The sequence below is a fragment of the Muntiacus reevesi genome, chromosome 16 (assembly GCF_963930625.1).
Source record: "Muntiacus reevesi chromosome 16, mMunRee1.1, whole genome shotgun sequence".
Lineage (NCBI taxonomy): Eukaryota > Metazoa > Chordata > Mammalia > Artiodactyla > Cervidae > Muntiacus > Muntiacus reevesi.
The window spans coordinates 56,483,882-56,507,894 of record NC_089264.1 but is presented as its reverse complement, the minus strand read 5'-3'; positions in this window follow the sequence as shown (position 1 = coordinate 56,507,894).

Below are 24,013 nucleotides of genomic sequence, written 5' to 3'. Positions count from 1 at the left end.
GTGAGTTGCTATCAGTTGACACAGCAGCTAGGGGATGGAGGACTGGCAGATGAAAAGAAAGGGGGCGGAAGCACCAACAGCACCCACTACACCTGCAATCTGATTGTCACTACACTTTGCCTGCGACTCTTCTCTGAGCTTTAACACAACATCCCATTATATGACTAATGCTCATGTGGGCTAACTACCTGCTCCTCGTCACTCAGACCACTGCTAACTGAGTCCGGCTTCTCACTGTCTATTCCCTAATCTCTAAAAATAGCCTCCTGGTTTTCTGGCCCCGCGAGAAACCATGCTTCCCCACAGTCACATCTTTGTGTTGTCTCCTCCTGAATGGCTTCGACCAGTCAACTGCGGTAGAAATGACATTATGCAACCTCAGGGAAGGCCTTGAGAAGACGTGAAGCTTCAGGTTGGCTTTCTTGCAATGTTCACACTTCAGTGTAAGAAAACACGGCCTAGACACTAAATGATAACCAACCACTCATGATTCAGGAGAATAGCGTTGAGACCATGTGGATAAAGAGGTCTGTCCAGACCTCTGCCGACCTACTTTATGTGAGTGAGCCCAGGTGAGACTAGCGGAAAAGCCTCCCCACTGATTCATGAAATTATGAGAACTAGATCATCACTGTTCTATTTGCCAGGTTTGGGGCCATTCATGCTAGAGAGATTGATAACTGAAACCCTCACTTCTTGCTTTCATCCCCTCAACTCCATCTTCCACACTGCTTCCCAGTTCTTTCCACAGCCTCCTACCACGTCTCTTCCCTATTTGAGAAAACCCTGAGGAACTTCTCTTTATAGAATCAGGCCTCAACTCCTCAGCCTGGCGTGTGGCCTCGGCAGCCCCTCACGCTGTAGCCTCGCTTCCTGCTCCAGCCTCGTCTTCAAACACGGAAGCTGCCTTCTGGCCACCACGAGCTCCACTCTGGTCCCATCACGCTGTCACACGCCGCCCCTTCCACCCTCCTTCACCCCCACCCCGGTTCCGAGGGCAAACTCTCCGCAGCCCACCTCAGCTCCTTCAGATGGAGCCCACCACGCCAGGCTCTTTGCGCCTTTTATCTCCCTTACAGTTCTTATCACGTTTGGTTTGTGCTCACCTCCTGCCCCTGACAAACCCCGTCATTGCAGGAGCCGCATTGTATTAATTTGCAAACCCCCAGAACCTAGTTCGATGCCCGCCATGTCGTTCAGCCATTGATGGCGGCTGACTTGACTGTGGAACATTGCCAACTACATGCTTCTTGAGAGCGGGTGTTACTGAAACAGGCTCGTTTTGCCCACCGCCCAACAAGCCAAAACGCTGAGAGGAAAGGTTTGCAGCAAAGAGACGGTTTGCTTACAAGGCAACCAAGTAAGGAGCAGGGAGGACAAGTCTTAGACCTGCCTCCCCAGGCCAGGGGCTTGGGGTGTTTATGGCATAAAGAACCAAGACGCAGGGTGGTCAGGAGGCGTGGGGAGCACGGGGGAAAGTGATGGGGAAAGGTGTAGTAACTGCCTTTCTGCACAGGTGTAACTAGGTTCCAAGCCGCTGCATGTGAAAAAATGAAGGCACTTAGTGTGATCCGAGGATGGAGTTTTCTGTCCTCTGGCACCAAAAGGTCATTGAGCAGACACTCACACATGCCTCGTTGGAGGGCCAGTGGTCCTAGCCAGTCCTAACCAGGTCAGCTTGAACTAGACTCAGCTGACTCCAAGTTCCCGGAATACAAGTTGGGCAGACTTCTTGTTTAGGTTATATGCTCTTGGAGGACATGCCAGTCTGTTATAGCAACAATTAAAACGACCCTAATTAGTGAAGGTAAGTGAAATGAATCACTGACTAATGATTACCCACGATTTCACAGGCACTAAATCTTATTCATCTTGTGCTTGGTTCAGAGCCAGGAACATGACAGGTATTCACAGAGGATTTAATTGAAATGACTGATGGGAAACAGAAAAGGGAAGAACTGAGAAAGCCAGTGGACAGAAAACAACAAATTAGAAGGCAGCCAGGAGACAGGGTCTTCAGAAAGACAAAGTCAATAGGCCCTCTTAGGGAGGAAGAGTTCTTACATTCGCTAAGCACTTTGACTCTAGCTGGTTCTCAGTTTATCCCTCTATTTGGTTTTGAACCAAGTAGTAAGTTTTGTTTTTTTTTGTTTTTTTTTTTGAACCAAGTAGTAAGTTTTAATAGAGGGTGAAGAGCCCTGTGATGTGGTCTGAGGGCTGGTATCACTGACTTTTCCCAGACACTTCCCCACAGAGGCTCTGGCACAGACCCTGCTCAGAGATTGGTTTGAGTGAGGCGGTGCCAAGATAGAGTCCAGGACGGCAGGAACCCACCATTCACACTTATTTCCACATGGTGTCTAATCTGCAACTACAAACTGGAGCCACTTCAGACAGGTCTAGAGCACACACCTTCCTTTCCTGTTGGCCAGGGGGCAAGGAGATGAGAGATTTTCCCAGGAGTTTTGCACTGGGCTTTACTGTTCAGAAAGCTCAAAGTGATTTCCATTTTCTATCATTTAAATCAGGGCTGAGGCATGGGTTTGCACTAATTATAGATCAGAAGAGTCCAAGATTGTGCCATTAGTGAGGAGGAAGATTGAACACTTGGATATATATAAAGAAGTCCCTGGACCAGTTGCTCTCAAACGTTAGAATCACCTGGAAGGCTTGTTAAAACAGAGCGCTGGGCTCACCTCCAGAGTGTGATCATTTACCTTCCTAACAGGGTCCCCAGTGATGCTGAGCCAGCCAGCTCAAACACCACACTTTGCGCACTAGTGCCCTGGACCGTGAACGTCTTCTACAGAAGGAACTGGCCTTTCATCTCTGAGTGTGCTATGCCTAGCACGTAGGAGGTGTTCATGTCTGCTTTTTTATTGGAATTACATAAAAGTTCATTACAATTGTTAGAAAAGTTATTTAAAGAAGTCATTCTATCATGTGTCGGTAATGGCATCTTTTTGTATCTCTGGATTAAGTGAAACAAATCTTCATAGAGCTTAGTTCTCCCATTTTATCTTCACCAGCAATTTCAGATGAGAAGAGTAACTCAGATAACAGTGTCTAGCAACCACAGTTGAGAGATACAGATCATTCAAGTAAGTGCCGGAAAAAGAACTTTGCCTGGTGGTGACCATAAACTGTTCTTGATGTTGTTTATTTGCTTGGTTTCAAGTGATAGAAACCCTTCTCTAAGCAACAGAGAGAGAAAGAACTTACTGGTTTGCAGAACTCAAGAAGAGTTAAAACAGCCAAACCCAGCAGGCACGTGGCTGAGCTCAAGACTGAACCTGGGGCCCTAAAACCAGCCAGTGGTCCTTTCTCTCTCTTGGTCACTCTTCTTAGCCTCCCCGTTTCAGCTTTGTGGGTTGTCACTGTGGACTGGTTTTCTTCATAGTACAATAAATTCCAGGAAGAGACCCAGCTCAGGCTAGACTGGGGTGTGGGTTCACAGAAGGAGATGACGCGTCCCACAGTGGCCATGTGGGTGAGGAAGGGCCCCGGTTCTCATAGGAGTGGGTACTAGAGCTGCCAGTCACTGATGTTTTGGCCAATGAAAACCTATGTACGTGTTGAAAGGTCCTTTAGTAAATATTCTGCTAAACCTTCAGTACCAACCAGACGTAACAACAGTCAGACACAAATACTAACAGATCACTGGAGCCAGCAGCCAAGAGAGAGAAGGCCACCCTGGAATTGAGATGTACTTGAGACACACTCAAAACTACCAATGGGCTGTTGCATCTTGGTGCTTCTTTAAATCATACTCTCAAATGAGGGGGTTATGAACTGCAAGGCAGAAGTTCTCTGATATATACCAGATCCTGCTCACCAGCAAACCATGTTTTAAAGGATGTCAGCACGGCTTTCCTGGCTCTTTGCAAGAGAAGGTTCTTCTCTTCCATCTCCACATAGACCTGAAGATAGGACAAAAGATTTCCTCTACCTTCGGCTAACCTGCCTGAATTTTCCATATTGAAAAATCCTAGCATGTGAGGCAGATTCCCAAATAAAATGGCAGTCAATACAACCCATTGTCTTTTGGACATACATGAAGATCAGGCCATTCTTTCTACTCTCTGGGAGTTGTGAATGTTGCCTATTTTAAGTACAATAATGTCAGTTTGAGTTTAGATGAAGGCCCAGGGACAGAGATTCTTTAGGAAAAAAACTGAACTGTAGCAAACACTAGGATGCCACTATTAAGCATATAAAACACAAGTTCAAGCTTACTTTGAAAACGAGTAAGTTTTTTTTCCCCAAGCGCTGACTCAGGTGCTAGGTTGGAAGGATGCAACAGCACAACAGCTATCTCTGCCAAAACAGGTCACCAGTGCTGATTCCCGCGGACACCAACATTTTCAGCTGGTGACTGCTATGGTAGTTTCCCGTTGCATGTGGCAATCGGTCAGTCAAAAACCTCAGAGGTTTCCTATTGTGTTTTTAGGCTGAAATTTAATGTTTACTTTTCTCTGTGCTCCACTTTCATACTCTATTTTTGTTGAAGATGGAAATCTCGCGGGTAGATCAAAATGTGTTGATCTGAAGAGAAATCAAACTATGGATAAATAAAATTCAACAAATGAAAAATATGGGGGAAAACTTGACAATCAACAAAATAAAGGACATTATGAAAGGGTGAATTTTTTTCAAATAGCATAATGGAGAGTAGAACCAAAAATAATAAAACATTTAATTAAGTCATGTGAAGCAGATCTTAATAATTAACAACAGGAGTAGAAGTAGAAAGTGTTTATTTGATGACGGCGAGACCACTGGAACATAATTTGCAGGATGCAGATATACACACATCAAAATGTCTTGATTATTATCTGTGCAGCTGTTTATATTCCTCTTATAAATTTAGACTTACCATCATGTTTGTATTCCCAAAGAGACATGGTCTATTCCAATCATTAATTTTATCAACAATTATAAATCTCCATTCTATGCCAAGCCCTTGAGGTAACTGCTGGAGATAAAACAATAAATAAAGCTCCTGTCTCCAGAAGTTCTCCATCTAGCCAGGAGACAGACACGTAAATAAGGAATTTGAAGGGAGATTACTAATCCTTACAATATAATTGTCTCCTTCACAGCTAAGCACTTTCAATAACTTCTGAACTGTTGAGCCCTACCTGCCCAGGCACCAAGATTCTAGGGACCAGAACAGGCCAGCCGTTAATACATGGGTTAATGATAGACGCTGATGTGCGTTACTGCTTTGGCTGGACTTCTCTTTGCCTGGATCTGGGATGTGTTTGCTCTGAGGACTGTTGAAGGCGCTGTGCGACAACAGCCACGCCTGTGTCTATTTCCTCCTTCATGTCCAGCGAAAGAGTACCTGGGGATTCCCTGGCTGTCGGGGGGTAGGGCCTGGCATTTTCACTGCCGTGGCCTGGGTTCACTCACTGGTCAGCAAATGATGAAATATTATTCAGCCTTAAAAAATAAGGAAACCCTCTCATTTGTGACAACATGACACAATCTGGAAGACATATGCTATGTGAAGTAAGCCAAACGAAGACAAATAGAGCATGATATCACTTATATGAGGGGGAAAATGTCAAACTCCTAGAGACGGAGAGTAGAAAAGCGGTGGTCAGAGGCTCTGAGGTGGGGAAAACAGAGGGAGGCTGGTTGAAAAAAAAAAGGACAAGTTTTTAGTTATGAGAAAAATAAGGTCTGAGGATCTGATGTATAACATACTAATTATATTTTTTAACAACATATGTGTAGTTGAAATTTACTAAAAGAGTAAAACTTATATGTTCTCTCCAAGAAAAAAAGGAAATAGGTGAGATAATGGAGAATAATATGTTAATTAACTCGAGGGGAGGGGTCCTTTGACAATGCATACATATAGCAAATCACCACATTGTACACTCTGAATACCTTGTAATTCTGTCAGTTATACCTCAATAAAACTGGGAGAAGGGAGAAAATAGGGACGGAGAAAGACAAAACAATGTCCACAATAATAATTCACCCTGGTTATTCTTCATACACAGAGGTAGTACCTTAAAACACAAAGCTGTCTATGTTTAGACCCTACCCCAGAATCAGCATCTCTGGGAGAAGGGAATTTGATTCTTTTTTAAGCCTTCAGAAGTCTTGTAGAAGAGCCAACCAATATCAAGGACTGAACTAGACAGTGCTTCTTAAATTTGCCTGGTTCAAAGAATCAACTGGGTAGCTTAAACCTGCTGCGTCCCATCTTTACTCTGGACACTCTCCCATGCTGGTTCCAGAATCGAGCTTAAGAGAGCCCCAAGAGGTTTTTTTAGATTGAGCAACTTTGGGAAGCACTAAGCTAGACTGGATTTCCCAAACTTCTCTTGCAATAAGAATCACCTGGGGATCTAGTTGGAAAGAAATTTTCTTTGCTCCCAACAAGAGCAACAGAATGGAAGTTTCTGGCTCAGCATTCCTGCAGCCTAATTATTTAATAAAGACCTCCACCTGACTCTTATTATCTGAGAAATTGTAATAAAGGCTCACTGATTCCCAACTTTGACTTGTCGTTAAAATCACCTGGGAACTGTTTGCATGTGTGTGTGTGAGTGTGTGTGTGTGTGTGTCTGCACATGTCCAGACACAAGCATGTGGGTGATTGCACGTATCTGTATTAAAATACACAAACATGAAATTTACACGTAAGTGTCACATTTGTGACATTTAATACATTCACAATGTCATGCCATCATCACGCCTAGCTCCAGAACATTTTCATCACTCATCTAGGGGTTTTTAAAACATCCAGATGCCTAGTCTGTACCCCAATCAAATGAATCAGACTCCCCAGGGTGGGGGCCAGGCTTCAGTGCTCTTTGAAGCATTCCCGCTGATTACAACGAACAGTCAAGTTTGGCACCACTCGGGATTCCTACACTCCAAAAGCCTTTGTTAATTAGTCCCACCAGGCTCTCTCATCCTGGTCCTCTGCTCTAAGTACATCCTCGCTTTGCTCTATGTCATTCTCTTTTTGATACATTTGATTCTTATGCCTCATCCAGACCCTTAAATTCTTATGTCCTTCTCAGAAATGATGACCAGGCTTCCTATTGCTTTTGCACCCCTCCCAGGGGCCTAGTCACGGGCATGATTTCAAAGATTCACATTCAGTCGAATGAATTTGTTTAGAATAACCTTATAATGATATATATAAGAAGGAACTATTTTTAACTAACTTGGTTAACAGAGATGGAGTACCAATTTGGTGCCAGGCATTGTGCTAGCCCAGGCCCTACTCTCACGGCGGGAACTGAGAAAAAAGGCAGATGTAGGACAAGATGGCCTAAACTGTGACATTCCATCACAGCAAGATGAAAATGGGGATACTTCAACAGAAGTATCTAAGCCAGGATCCAGAGACTTTTCCTGTCAAGGGCCAAGAATAGGTTTCCTTGCTTTTGGGGTTATGTACAATAGTCACACCTATTCAGTCCTGGGGTCACCACTTTGTACAAAAGCAGCCACAGACCATACATATGTGACCGGGCATGGCAATGCTCCCAATCAAGTGGTGGGCTGGATCTGTCCTGAGGGCTGACGTTCGCCGCCTCCTGATCTAAAGCATGCTAGAAGGGGAGGCTGGAGAAGGCAATGGCACCCCCCTCCAGTACTCTTGCCTGGACAATCCTATGGATGGAGGAGCCTGGTGGGCTGCAGTCCATGGGGTCACGCAGAGTCGGACACGACTGAGCAACTTCACTTTCACTTCTCACTTCCATGCATTGGAGAAGGAAACGGCAACCCACTCCAGTACCTTGCCTGGAGAATCCCAGGGACAGAGGAGCCTGGTGGGCTGCCGTCTATGGGGTCGCACAGAGTCGGACACGACTGAAGTGACTTCGCAGCAGCAGGAAAGGGAGGAAGGTGTTTCAGGAAAATAAAACTGTTAAATGATATATTGAGACATGTTAAATTTTTCAATTATTTATCTGAGTAAAAATCTATTTGAATTGGGCAGCATCAAACCTGATGTGGTTAGGAGTGCTCTGCAGACAGGAGATGGGGCTAGACTTTACAGAGAAGATGCAGAAGAAAAGCAAGGAGATGATTTGATTGGCTGTAGCTTAACCAGTTGCCTTCTTTAAGGGAAAGCCAAGTTGGCTGTTTGTGATTATCTGCCCTTAGATATTGGTTTGCCCTTGTGGTCTGCTAAGGCATCAGAACACTTAGTCTAATGACCTCCTTCTTTAATTAACAATATCAGAAGAGGTGAAGTACTATTTGAAGTTTACTAGCAGAGATGGGGGAGAAAGATTCCAGGCAGAGAGAGACTGTCCTGCCAAATTTTCAGTTCATTGTAGCTAAGTCTGGGAATCTTGTGAAGAAGTGGGGACGGAGGAGGCTGGAGAAGACAGGGGCCAGATTATTAGGCCGTGTGTAGATTGTGTGTGGAAGCAATAAACAGAGGTTTAAATATTTGTGAATGGACACCCTGGTCAGTGGATGAGAATGGATTAGGTGGGTCAGGGTAAAGCAAGTCTATCATTTAAGAGGTTGTAGTGTTGGGAAAATTGGATATCCACACACAAAAGGATAACACTGGACCCTTACCTAAACCATATATAAAAATGAATTCAAAATCGATCAAAAACCCAAAAGTAAGAGGTAAAGCCATACTCTTAGAAGAAAATACAGGGGGAAAGCTTCATGATAATTGGATTTGGTAATGATTTCTTGTATGTGAGAGCTAAAGCACAGATGACAAAATAAAAAGCAGAAAATTGGGAAACATCAACAACTTTAAATTCTGGGACTTCCCTGGCAGTCCAATGGTTAGGAATCCACGCTTCCATTGCAGGGAGCATGGGTTTGATCCCTGGTTAGGGAACTAAAATCCGCATGCTACATGCTGCAGCCAAAAAAAAAATTTAATTCTGCTCATAAAGGACACAATTGACAGAGTAAAAAGGCAACCTCCACAAGCCTCAGGGAGATTTTAATTGTTGAGAATAGGGAATTTTCAGGATGAAAGTAGAGAGTGAGAGTGATATGGGAAAAAAGAAAGGGGACAGTGCGGTGCTGATGGCAATCACGGTCATCAGAGTGATGACGGAGCTGTGTCTTAAATGATGAGACAGTCTGTTTTTCAAAGGTATGGAGGAAGAATGGATCAGATGGAGGCAACTTTACACACAGGAACTGAGGCATAGATGGTTGGTTTCAAGAATAGGGAAAGTATAAACCAAAAAATGCCAATGGGGCTGCAGTCTCTGGACTTGTTATGTTTGAAGATTTTGATTAGCCCTCTCTATTTGAATTCATCCTCAGAACATGTCAGGGAGGCAGTTGGAGACGTTATTAAAAAATGCATCGTGGGGGCAGAGGGAGTATGTGTGGATCACAGAGAATTTTTACAGCAATGAAAGTACTCTGAGTGATACTGTGATGGTAGACACACGTCATTACATGTTTGTGCAAACTCTTAGCATGTAGGACATTGACTGGACTCTAACGTAGACTATGGATCTGGGGTGATTATGACAGTGTAGTCTGCCAGTTATAACAAAGGTACCACTCTGGTGGCGGGGGTGTGGACAGTGGGGGAGGCTGTGCATAGGGGTTGTGCAGGGGGGATCTGAGAATCTCTGTATTTCCTTACAATTTTTCTGTGAACCTAAAACTGTTCTTTTTAAAATATAGTCCTTTTTAAAGCAGGTTGGTAAAGAGGGATTTAAGAGGCATAATTTTTTAAGATAAAATGATAGCATCTAGAGATGCACGCTTTGGTGACAAGAGGCAAGAAGGTGGTTATCTTTAAAGTTAGGATAACAGTTACTTTTGGGGGAGGGCAGAAAGCTGCGACTGAGATGGGGCACACAGAGGACTTTCGGGTGACTAGCGAAGTTCAGTTTCTTCACCCGGCTGCTGATTTCAAATGTGCTTGCTTTATAATAGTGCATCAGTAATCACCCAAGGACTAAGTCTACCTTCAGGGGCTTAGGACTTTGGGGACAATAAAAGATCCTGCTTCTTGACAGACAGCTGAAAGCCGTGCAAGACATGGGTATCAGCTGGCACTGCATTTAACAGAAAATCAAGGACTCTGATACTTGGTATCCCAAAATATCCATTTCAATGCAAACATGAAGACATTAAAAAATATTTGATCTGGTCAAGAGAGAAAAAGCAACCCCAGGTTCAGCAGTCAGACAGCTGCCCTTTAGGAAGAAGCATGAAAATGACCACATATATGATGTTCTAAGGATGCCCGAACTTGCTGTCCACCCCTGATGCCTGGAGAGTTACGGAACTTGATCACAGAGCATCTCACTCACAGGTAACAAGGGAAGGACCAGGGGAAAGGAAAGAAAAGCCATCCAAAACACTCGGTACATCTCAATTTTACCTTGAACGAGCGCTGAGCCAGGTAAATAACATGTTAGAAGGGCAGGTTTGCTGTTAGAACTAAAAGATTAGGAAACCACTCATCATTTACAAATGTTTGTCATCAAGTTGGACCATTATGTTATAGGTCTTTCTGTGTTATATACTATAATTTAAAAGGTTTAAACAATAAAGTATATTTATTCTAATTTTTTAAGTGTATTACCAGCACCCTCACCTTTAATCCTCCTAACAACTCACGAGTTAAGAATTCTCCCATTTAGATAATGATCCTGAGACATTAAGTTGCTTGATCAAGGAAATGTACATACTTAATGTCAGAAACGAAATTCAAGTCCAAGTCTTCCGAACGCAAAGTTCTTACTGACCTGCACTGTCTCTCACTGTAAATTCCAAATAAAAATAGAGAGCATTCTAAAACAGGGTCTTCTAGATTCCATATATGTGTGTGTTAATATACGATATTTGCTTTTTTCTTTCTGACATTCTCTGTATGATAGTCTCTAGGTCCACTTCAGTTCAGTTCAGTTCAGTTGCTCAGTCGTGTCCGACTCTTTCTGACCCCATGAACTGCAGCACGCCAGGCCTCCCTGTCCATCACCAGCTCCCAAAGTTTACTCAAACTCATGCCCATCGAGTCAGTGATGCCATCCAGCCATCTCATCCTCTGTCGTCCCCTTCTCCTCCTGCTCCCAATCCCTCCCAGCATCAGGGTCTTTTCCAATGAGTCAACTTTTCGCATGAGGTGGCCAAAGTACTGGAGTTTCAGCTTCAGCATCAGTCCTTCCAATGAACACCCAGGACTGGTCTCCTTTAGGATGGACTGGTTGGATCTCCTTGCAGTCCAAGGGTTAGGTCCACCTACGCGTCTACAAATGACCCAGTTTTGTTCCTTTTTATGGCTGAGTGATGTTCCATTGTGTGTATGTACCACATCTGTTCTTCTGATGGATATTCAGGCTGCGTCCATGTCCTGGCTACTGTGACTATCGCTGCGACGAACATTAGGCTGCATGCGTCTTCTGGCATTATGGTTTTCCCTGGGTATAGGTAACCAATGAGAACCTACTGGGCACCCCAGGGAACTCTATTCAATGCTCTCTAGTGACCTAAATGTGAAGGAAATCCAAAAAACAAGGATATATGTGTACACAAGACCCCCTGGAGGAGGAAATGGCACCCCACCCCGGTATTCTTGCCCGGGACATCCTATGGACAGAGGAGCCTGGAGGCCTACGGTCCTTGGGGTCACAAAGAGCCGGACACGACTTGACTTGGCAGCTAACACACACGCGCTGCAGACTCCGGGCTGAGAACGCTGAGAGTCTTATGCTCAGTGGCAGCCCTGGGGGAGATGAGAGCTGGGGTGGGGTGGGGGTCTCGGGGCTGTGAACAAGCGCAGCTGTAAATACTGCATTTTCTTCCCACCAGAGAGAGATGGATGATCCTCCAGGCACCTAAGGAAGGAAGTACACCTCCCCATGATGCAGTCAACACGCCATCCATGCCTCGTGCAGAGGCAAGGATGACTTCTATTAACATGGCTTTGGCCTTTCTACTTCTTTAAAAGATCTTTTACATCTTGTCTCTTTCCTGAGCTCCAGGCATAATCCTTGGTGTTGGGAACACAGTATCAATACAGGGCGCTGCTTGCCGCTCTGTCACAGAGAGTCTAGCAAACGGAAGGCAAGAAATGTGGCCTTGCCCTTTTGCAGCCATATAGAGTCTGCCGTTACTGCATGAAGGAGATTTACCTCGTTCTTGCCCTGCCGAGCCTGGCTTGCGTTACTGGAGAAACCACCCAGCTGGAAACGCTCGCAGTAAAGGGCAGTGGCGCCAGGGCCCATTAACTGAATTTGATTCCGAGTCGCCCCTGATGGAAAAGTCGAGGGGCTGCCGCCTCTGTGAGGATCGCAGGTTCCATGGAAAACCAGCTGGGCTCCTTCCTCTGCCTAGAGATGGAAGCCAGCGTCTCAAGCGTGGGCTCCCAAACCCTGCTGTTCCCTCGGCCAGCCGCTCTGCAAGCGCCTGCAGTTTCTGAATCAGAAGAGCATGACCTCTGTCTCCCCTGTGCCCGGGACTCCGCCCTGCCTGGCCCGTCACCACCTTCTCCACTACCAGCTTTTCCTGGTATTCTCCTCCTCAAGGCTTCCCTCACCCCCACCCCCCCAGACTTAGAGACCCACTCTCGTCTCAAAGCACCCAGCCCTGCAGGGACCTGTGAGCCGCCGGGTCACGTCACCGCTGAGCGCCTTGCCTCTCCTTCCCTCATCTGTCTGTCGCGGTCTCTCTCGGTCTCTCTCTGTCTCTCTCGGTCTCTCTCAGGGACTCTGAGCTGCTATTTCTGTGTCTCCAGAATGAGCACCATGTTCATGCATGACTTTACTGAAGATAAGAAAGTCGGGAAAAGGAGGGTGGGCTCCTGATCACCATCCCAGCCACACTACCACCCCTAACTGCTGGGGTGTGTGTCTGTGGGAACGTGTGTGTGTTGGGGTACATCTGTGTGTTGGCCGAAGGGCAAGGAAGAGAAGCAGACGTGAGAGGGAAGGTAGGCAATGCCGGTTCTGTATCCTAGCCATTCTCATCCCGTTCAAGCCTGGATAGCATTCACTGTGTAACTCTGTTCCCTGTTTCTCTCTCATTTCTCTCTGGAGAAGGAAATGACAACCCACTCCAGTATCCTTGCCTGGAGAACTCCACGGATAGAGGAGCCTGGTGGGCTACAGTCCATGGGGTCACAAAGAGTCGGACACGACTGAGTTAGACCTTTCTCTATAGTTCATTTTCCGCTGGGCAACCAGGGGGATTGTTTCACAACAAGAGCGTACCATGTCGCCTCTTAGCTTGAAATCCTGAAATGGCTTCCCAACAACCACACAGAATAAAACCAAAGTCCTTACAGCGGCCCAGGAGGTCTCCTGTGACCCGCCCCCACCCATCACGTCTCTCCCCTTCACTCACTAGTAGCCTGCTGGCCTCTCAGCACCGGCTCTTCCCTCGGCGCAGAATCTTCTTTCCCAGATGCTTTGGTTTTGCTCAGAGTCATTTTGTCAATGAGATCAACCTTGACTGCGTCATTCAACACATTCAAAATTGACCCTGACCTTTCTATTCAACCACGTGCCTCTCCCCCACCTCCTTACCAAGCTCTGCCGTTTAATTTTCTCTTTTTTCCATACCTTTCATCACCTTCTGCGCCTCCCAGGTGGCGTTAGTGATAAAGAATCCACCTGCCAATGCAACAGATGTAAGAGACTCGGGTTGGATCCCAGAATTGGGAAGATCCCCCGGAGGAGAGCATGGTGACCCACTCCAGTGTTCTTGCCTGGAGAATCCCATGCACACAGGAGTCTGGTGAGTGACAGTCCGTGGGGTTGCAAAGAGTCAGACATGACTGAAGTGACTTAGCACGCACATCGCCTTCTATCATACCAGATACTTGACTTACTTGTTTATTGTTTACTGTCTGTCTCCTGCCTGACCAACTGCCCCCTCCAGATATTTTTGTCTACTTTGTGGTTATGTAGCTATTTGTAAAGTCTTTCCCCTACTTTCCCCTAATCAGTTATATTGCTTCCTTTTTCACTATAATATTGTGAAGAATAATATTTTACTACATAAATCTTCACATAGACCTTTGATTATTTCTAAGAATTTGAGTCACTTGATCAGACGTTACATACTTACAAGACGTTTGATGCCTATTAGACACTTGATTTCCTGTCATGCTTTTTGTATAATATATGCTTGTTGAGAAGCAATGTTTTCCTGTGGGGGGCAGCCTATAAACTTAATTATGTGTCCCGGCAATTCCACTCTAGGAGTCTACCCACAAGAAATGAAACCACATCCACACAAACACATGTATCTGACTGTTCAGAGCAGCGTTCTTCATCACAGTCCCCAAATGGAAATAACTGAGACGTCTATCTGACGATGAATGAATAAACAAGAGGAGGTATTTTCATACCATGGAATACTACTCAGCAATAAAAAGGGCAGAACATTTGGTTTATGCTACCAAAAGAATGGGCTTGTGCTAAGTGAAAGAAGCCAGACGCAAGCAACTACATTTGCATGCTTCTGTTTACAAGAAATGTCCAGAAAAAGCACATTTGAGGAGACAAAAAGCAGATCAGTCATTACCTTGGGCTGGTGTAGGAGCAGGGATTCATTGTAAACAGACACAAGAAACATTTGGGGATGGTGGAAATGTTCTAAAACTGAATTTGTGGGGATGGTTTTACAACTCTCTACAAAAATAATAGAATTGCATACTTACAACGGGTTAATTTTATGGCATGTAAAACTACACCTTAATAATGTCATTAAGGGAATTGGGAATAAATATAATCAGAGGGAAAGATTAGGAAGAAAGTTCATATAAAATTCGTGCTGTGATTTTAACAGTTTAAGAAAAAACAGTATAGCATAAGAGAAAGAAAGAAGAAGGGAGGGTGGGAGCAGAGAAGGAGAAGGAAAGGAAGAAGCGAGAAAAAGGAACGGAGAGAAATATCATGCATGTACTACAGGACCCCTTTTGTGGTGGCTCAAGGCTACTAGAAGAGACCCCACGGAAAGTCCATGAAGTGAGTCGACTTTGCACAAATAATAACAAACTTACAGCCTCTATACTGTCAGCAAGTGTCTTTAAAGAAGCGGTACATGGACTCATAGTGTCCCACAGAAGCAAATAAAGTCACAGGGAAAAAAAAAAAAAACTAGGCCTGGTTTCCTAGCCACTAACTATTATTATTTCAAAGAAGAATTTATGGGTCTTAAATGTTAAAATCATAATTATTATAAAGCTCTCAAAGGTGGCTTCCATGTTTTCAAAAGGAATTTTAAAAAGGGAGCCTTCTAGACTGAGGTGGCCCTGTGGGTGGCATTTCTGAGCAGTATTGTGGGGGGCAGGAGTGGGAGGTGGGTGCAGAGGATTCCAGGAGGAGCTACAGACAAAATAGTCCCAGAGAGAAGCAGACAGCCGGTCATACTGGAAGGCCTGGAATTCTTCATTGCACACAAAATGAGAATTTTCAGTACCGTGTTTTATTTTTGTTATTTTGGCTACAAGGCACATGTTGCAGGATCTCAGTTCCCCAACTAGGGATTAAACCCTGGACACTGCAGTGAAAAAACTCAATTCTAACCACTAGACCACCCTGGAACTCCCAAGTACTATGCATTTTAAGGACATCATTTTTTTTTTTTAATTATATTCATGCAGTTTGGGTTTTTGTGACCTTCTGTAGCAATGAGTAAAATGTACAGGTCAGATTCCAGTAAGTGATTCAGGTTACACATCACCTTACCTGCTTGCAGGAGTGCTCAGTCATGTCTGACTCTCCGAGATCCCACGGACTATAGCCTGGAAGGCTCTTCTGTCCACGGGGATCTCCAGGCAGGAATACTGGAGCAGGTGGTCAACTCCTTCAGGGGAATCTTCTCTTACCTCTTTATGTTTCACCAAATCAGTGCCTCCTGAGGACAAGTACAGGCAAAGCTGGCAGTGTGTTCCCAGGGCAAACTTGGGCTGCAGGCTGAGCCGGGGGAACTGACTGACCACACACCCCAGGGAGGATGCAGAATATAAGGGAGGGCTGTCAGTTCCTGGAACGTCAGCAGATTCTTCACACCCTCGTGCTCGGAGATGTGAGGAGGGCAAGCAAATGAGAAGAACCGCTGTGATTTCTTCCTGGGGGTGGGGCAGGCACACGGGTCAGCGGTGGGGACCACAAAGGGGCGGTTTAGACAGGACAGTCAGGGCGGGCCAGAGACTCGCAAATGTGTTGCGTCGCTTATTAAATCATACCTAGGTTTCCTTCTCTTGTTCAGTCACTAAGTTGTGTCCAACTCTGGAACCCTATGAACTGCAGCTTCAACCCTATCAACACCAGGCTTCCCTGTCCTTCACTATGTTCTAGAGCTTGCTGAAACTCATATCCTTTGAGTCGATGATGACATTCAACCATCTCATCCTTTGTCACCCCCTTCTTCTCCTGCCCTCAATCTTTCCCAACATCAGGGTCTTTTCCAATGAGTCGGCCCCTCAAATCAGGTGGCCAAGTATTGGAGCTTCAGCATCAGTCCTTCCAATGAATATTCAGGGTTGATCTCCTTTAGGATTGACAGCTTTGATCTCCTTGCTGCCCAAGGGACTCTCAAGAGTCTTCTCCAGCACGGTGATTTCAGAATTTTGAGCATACGGACTTTGCAGAGTGATGTCTCTGCTTTTTTTTGCACATTGTGCAATTGCACATTTGCACATTTATTTTGCAGAAAATACTTTCTGCTGATTGTCTTTGGCTAGTTTGTCAAAAGAAAAACATAAACAGTTGTAGGTTTAACAGACTATATCTGCTTTTTAATACACTGTCTAGGTTTGTCATAGCATTTCTTCCAAGGAGCAAGTGTTTCCTTCTGCTGCATAACAAATTATACAAACTTAGATGCTTGAATCAACACCCATTTCTTAGCTCAGGGTTCTATAAACCTGAAGTCCAGCGTGGCCTGGTTGGGTTGTCATACAAGAGGTCTTATAAGACTGAAGTGAAGGTAAGGTCTTACAAGGCCGGCTGTATTTCTTTCTGACAACTCTGGGAAAGAATCTGCATCCATGCTCCTTCAGGCTCTAGAACTTAAGACTCTCACTACCCCAGCGCCAGCCTAGGGGCACTCCCACCTCCCAGAGACTGCCCACATTCCTTTGCCAGGAAAAGCCTAGTCCTTTTTAAGGACTAGGTCAGGCCAACTGAGGATAATCTATCTTAATGCCAATTAATTTGGGACCTTAATTACATCTGCAAACTCCCTTCAAACAGCACCTAGATTAGTGTTTGACTGAGTGCCTGGGACTGAGCCTCCCACACCAGAGCCTGGGAGGCTTGGGGGCCACTCTAGGATTCTGCTTGCAGCAAGTTACTTAGGGAAGCTGCTCCGTGTAGCTAAGTGATCCTCAGAGCGGGTGGTACCAAGCCCTAATGGATGTTTTGGAAATTCCCATGCAAATATTTTGTTGCGGTAACAGGGTACAGGTTCCACCAGCATTTGGTGCTCGGGGCCAGGTTGTGAGAAGACAGCCTCACACAATGAGGAATTAGGCTGCATGTTACTCAGCTTTCAAATGTCCCTCTAGGCCTTCGTGCCAATAGAAAATCTGTGTATTATTGTCTGAACTTCAGCTTTTTTTTTTACCATGTTAGTGCTGAATTTTACATAAATATAGTAGTGGATGAGCCAGGGGACGAATGTAATTATTTTGTTTGGGACTTTAACAAGATTTTCACCACCCGGGGGAGGGAAACTGCATGACCAATGACAAGGCTACTCGTGGAACCTGAATGATCAGCGCACCATCCCTGCTTCACCTGCAGCTGTCACCGGCCCTGTCTTCAGGATTCCAAGTACCAGCCTCGTCTCACTTCACCTCTTCTCACGTGGCAATGCCTGAGCACTCACGTGTTGAAGCATTTTCCTGAAATTGATTTCTTAAGATTATGTGTGTTGGTAGGTTATATTAGTATGAACCCTTTTGGGACGGTAAACGGGACATTTCAACCTAGTGGTTATGATGAGGGGCCGTGAGTCTGAAGAGCTGAGAACTAAACCTCTACTGCGTGCACCTCCTAAAGCTGGGAATGGCCAGCAGGGTGGATGGGGGGCACGTGATACGTAAGCTCTCAGAGGAGGAGGGACTTCTGCAAGCTTTGAGTTGACTTAATTACTTTATTTAAAAAAAGAGGAAACTAAGGTCAGAAAAGGGAATTAGTTAATGTCACCCAAATACCTAATGTTAATGCTGGCCCAGGCCCAGTTCTCTTAATGAAAAGGTCAAATCCATCCACCTGAAACTACTTGAAAGGGAATTCCCCGGTGGTCCAGTGGTTAGGACTTGGAGCTTTCACATCCAGGTTCAATTCCTGGTTAGGGAACTAAGATTCTGCAAGCTGCCCCACGCGGTTCCAAAAAAAAAAAAAGACAAAAGCTACTTGAAAATAAAATTAACATTCTGTAACTGAAGTATTGAGAAAAATATTTTGCTAAAGATCTATTATAACAACTTAATATTATACAACTAAATCCACTATTTGTGGTTAAAATGTTGAAAGCCAGATTCTACTAGATGTAGGGTTGATTATAGAACTGATTATATCAAATCAATTGTATTTGGGATACTATCTAACTCAATATCAGCAGAGGAAGCATTTATTTAATGAACTTGTGATTTGAAATTATTCCTGCTAATTTCTATTTACTTTTCTGATACAGGTTGATTTTGGCCAATCTATACCAAAACTAAGATTATGGCATCTGGCCCCATCGCTTCATGGGAAATAGATGGGGAAACAGTGGAAACAGTGTCAGACTTTATTTTTGGGGGCTCCAAAATCACTGCAGATGGTGATTACAGCCATGAAATTAAAAGACCCTTGCTCCTTGGAAGGAAAGTTATGACCAACCTAGATAGCATATTAAAAAGCAGAGACATTACTTTGCCAACCAAGGTCCGTCCAGTCTAGGCTATGGTTTTTCCAGTGGTCATGTATGGATGTGAGAGTTGGACTGTGAAGAAAGCTGAGCGCCAAAGAATTGATGCTTTTGAACTATGTTGTTGGAGAAGACTCTTGAGAGTCCCTTGGACTGCAAGGAGATCCAACCAGTGCATCCTAAAGGAGATCAGTCCTGGGTGTTCATTGGAAGGACTGATGCTGAAGCTGAAACTCCAGTACTTTGGCCACCTCACGTGAAGAGCTGACTCATTTGAAAAGACCCTGATGCTGGGAGGGATTGGGGGCAGGAGAGGAAGGGGACGACAGAGAATGAGATGGCTGGATGGCATCACCGACTCGATGGACATGGGTTTGAGTAAACTCCGGGAGCTGGTGATGGACAGGGAGGCCTGGGTGCTGCGGTTCACGGGGTCGCAAAGCGTCGGACACGACTGAGCGACTGAACTGAACTGAACTGACTGATACCAACACTGGTTAGATGAGTTCAAAACACTGGGCAAAAATGAGGCCAAATCACTATCAACACTTCATCTTTCCCAGAGGGCCAGTCACCAAAAGCAACTGGTTTTTCTTTCCCCGCCGGACAGCATCGGACATTATATAAACCTACATGGTGCAGTCAGTAAAGAATCTGCCTGCAAAGCAGAAGACCTGGGTTCAGTCCCTGAGGTTGGGAAGATCCCCCTAGAAAAGAAAATGGCAACCCACTCCAGTATTCTTGCCTGAAGAATCCCATAGACAGAGGAGTCTGGTGGGCTACACTCCACGGGGTCACAATGAGTCAGGATTGAGCAACTAACCGACCGTCACCACCACCCCGAGCTTTGAAGTTGCCATAAGCTTTCCTTTGCTGCCATCTACTGGATAAGACGAGCATAGTTTTAAATAGAGCCTTTATCTTCCTTCTATTGTTTTAAGGGACTTCACTTTCCCAGTGGCTCAGAGGTAAGGAATCCATCTGCCAGGGTAGCAGACACAGAAGACAGGGATTCAGTCTCCCGGTTGGGAAGATCCCCTGGAGGAGGGAACAGCAACTCACTCCAGTATTCTTGCCAGGACAATCCCATGGCAGGTTAGTCTGTGGGGTCACAAAGAGTCGGACATCACTGAGAACTCTAAGGATTCAGGTATTGGCCACTCGATTTGAACTTAAATACTGAAGCACTGGACATTTAAATGTTGTTTCTTGTAATGACTAGAGATACTTATATGCGACCATAGTAAATAAACCTATGGATCTTCATCTTCAAAACCCCTCTTCTGTCCTTAGAAAGTTATACTTTAAAATTCAAATCATGCTTCCCTTCTTAAAAATCAGTGGCCTACAAGGAGTAGACTTGTATTACTCATGTCTTGATGTGAAATAGAATGTACCCTATTCACTGCAAAGAATGAGGCAAAAATGGACGGACATGTGGTTGTCCTGTCTCCCTAGGCAACTCGTGGCTATGACTTATTCAACTAAAACCAATTACATTGATCCAGGTGCTACTCCTTTAGCTCTGGCTGTTGACAATCCCCCTTGTCCACGGTCTCCTGGGGCTACTCCCGGCAGCATAGCTTGTGGGTGAGAGCTGAGGGCTGTGCCATCAGCTCCTGGCACATGACAATCCTTGTGAAGTGCTGGAATATAGCAAGTGCTGTGGTTTTAATTTTCATCACCACTTATCTTTGATCCATCTCTCCTTTTCCTCCAAGCTACCAAGTGTCCTTCATTTCCTGGGATAAGACCTTACTTCCAAAGCATAAAATCTTCTTTGAAGTAAATAAAGACTCCTGGCTTCCACTGAAGGAGGTGTGTGTGAGTTTGATCCCTGGTAGCGGAAATAAAATCCCGTATGCCGCATGCTGTGGCCAAAAATAACTTTTTTAAGTGGGGGGGGGGGTGGGGTGGGGGTGGGGATGCTTAGCATCAGGAGGCTTCTCCTGTTGCCTGTTGGAAACACTAAAAAGTCACTTTCATTAGATTCTTGAACACCACATAAAAAAATAAACTCAAAATGGATTAAGGACTTAAATGTAAGACTGGATACTATAAAGTCCAGAAGAAAACACACAGGTAGAACATTCTTTGACATAAATCAGAATTTTTTTTTGGATCTGTCTCCTAAAACAAAGGAAATAAATGCAAAAATAAACAAATAGGACCCAATTAAACTTAGCTTTAGCACAGCAAAGGAAACCATTAGCAAAACAAAAAGACACCTACTGAATGGGAGAAAATATTTGCAGATAATGTAACTGTTAAGGGATTGATATCTAACATATGTAGACAGCTCATACAACTCAACATAAAAAAAAAAAAATTCCAATTAAGAATTGAGCAAAAGAACTAAAGACATTTTTCCTAAGAGGAAATGCACATGAAAAGATGCTTAATATCGCTTATCATCAGGGAAATCAAAACCACAATGAGATATCACCTCAAACCTGTCAGAATGACTGTCATCAAAAAGAACAGAAATAATAAGTCTTGCCAAGGATGCAGAGAAAGGGGAACCTTCATACTTGGCTGCAGGGGAATGTAAATTGGTGCAGCCACTATGGAAAACAGTATGGAGGCCTCTCAAAAAATTAAGAATTCCACTCCTGGAAATACAGACAGAAAGAAAAAAAAAAAACAAACATTAATTCTAAAAGCTCATAGCAGCATTATTGACAATTGCCAAGATGTGGAAGCAACCTAAGTGTCCATGAACCAGATGAATGCATAAGGAAGATGTGGTGTGTGTGCATAAATATATGTGTGTGTGCTTGTGTGTACACACACACGAAAATACTCAGCCATTAAAAAAGTGAAATTTTGCCATTTGCAGCAATACGAATGGACTTGGAAGGCATCATGCTGAGTGAAATAAATCAGACAAAGAAAGTCAAGTATTTATAACAACACTTACATGTGGAATCTAAAAAAAACAACAAACTAGTGACTATAACAAAAAGCAGCAGACTCACAGAAAGAGGGGAGAGACAGTGTAGAGGTGGGGGATTAAGAGGTGCAGACTATTAGGGATAAAATAAGTGACAAGGATTCATTGTACAAGAGGAAGGTAGTCAGTATTTTATAACTATAAAGGGAGTCTAACCTTTGAAAGCCATTCCCTTCTCCAGCATATCATACACCCTCAACTTACATAATATTATACAGCAACTATATACTTCAATTTAAAAAAAGACCAAAGTCACCTTCATGGCCAAAGATTAGTACCATTTTAAGGAATAAGCCCACTGGAAATGATCCTTGAAATCCGAGTCCTCAGTAAAGAAGGCTCATTGAAGAAACAGAACCTCCGAGTCGCTCAGCTCCAGGAGGTACTGCCCTCACACTGAACACAAAGCGGACGGTACCTCCTGGGGTTACACATGGCTGAGGCCTCCGGGAGGGCAGTGGGGAAGATGCTGGTACTAGAAGGAAACTTCTAGAAGCCAGGCCCTTCCCAGACATTTTCACCCTGTGTTGTCCATTTTAACATGAAACAATGAATGAAGATATGGAAGATGGTAATTCCTTTGTCCAAAGTTGCCAAGAGGCAGAGTGGAGTTATTATATTGACTCCAAAATGAGGACAACTTCCTCTAGGTGGTCATTCCACAGCCTAAGTCCTGATTTGCCCAGTAATTAGCAGTAAGAACTTGGACACGTAAACTACTCTCTGTGGGTCCTCAGTAAAAGTGAAATTTGTCTGCACCTTCAGGGTTGCAATCACCCACATACATCAGCTATTATATGACCCTCCATGGTGAGACTTGCTAAGGTGTGTTGAGAGTTTGAGAGCATTTTAATAAACACGCTTCTCATGCATAAAGTCTTACAGCTACATTTAGTGGTATAATTTGTATTTCTAAGACGAAAAGCAGTATTTTCACCAGCTTCTGTTAACGGATAGGAGCCTTGTTCTGTTTCCTTTCTCCTAAGTCAATCTAAACGGTGACTATGAAATTCACCACCAAGTCAGAACTGAAAATGCATCACCCTGGTTTCAGCTCCAAGCACTTAAAATCACCTGAGTCACTGTGTATTTAGTTGTCTACATTAGAAGAATGTTAACAGCAGTGATCACTTTGCTCCTAGGAGCCAAAATATCCTTCATTTAGAAGCTGGAATCTTAAGTATTATCACCAGACTAGTCAGAGCTGAGAACTTTAAGGCAGCTGATACCCAAGCTACCTGGGCTTCTGGCAACAGACAAGATAAAGTGCTTCTGTGAAGATCAGACTAAGGGGGGTGGTCTGGGGTTTCTTCCTGAGGTCCTGAATTCCTGCAACTAGAAAGGAAGTGCTATATTCAAGTATCAATCATTGAGAACAAATGTCATTTAACATTAATCCAAGCTTGTAAGTTACATTAGTGTACCCTTATCTACAAATTAGTTAAGGTTTATTAAAATGGCAAATACATTAGTTTTTTAAAAAACTAACCTCTGAAAAGAAATCACTAAGGAAAAAAAAAAGCAAAAGCGTCGTTGATTGAGGTATGTCAAAGGGACACAGGAGCCAACTGAAATAGCTCTCAATGCTCACAGCTAGAGCAGTTAGAACACGAGGTATTAGATGATAACCCAGAGTATAAAATATCCAGTTCATACTGACACTGATTACATAAACAGGCAAGAGACAAAGCTTCCTTACAAAAGAATTCTGAATAATTTATAGACACTCCACCTTCAAGGAGAGGCAGAGCTTAATCCGACTCCCTGCTCCTACAGGGGGCGCTGTGCAGACCTCCTTCTACTATACCGCGGGGTCGGGGCGGAGGGGCTTTACTATGCACAAACGCAACCACTACCCAGCCGGGTGATCAAGGCCAAGCTAAACAGGAGGCAAGTTGGTACGTACTCTTGATACGACGTGATGAGACCAGCACTTTACCTGTGGTGTTCCACCCCGCCAACTCATAACCTTAGTTATGAGAATACTGGGCAAATCCCGAGGGGGGCATCCTACCAAATACTTGACCAGTACCCCTCAACTGTCAAGCCTGAGACCCTGTCATAGCCAAGAGGAACCTTAGAGTATTTTGGGTGCGATCCTCAACAGGGAAAAGACATTAGGTAAAAACAAAAGCAATTTGCATCAGGTGTGGACTTCAGCCAACAGTATTTTCAATGTGAAGTGAAAACCGTTCATGTCCGACTCTG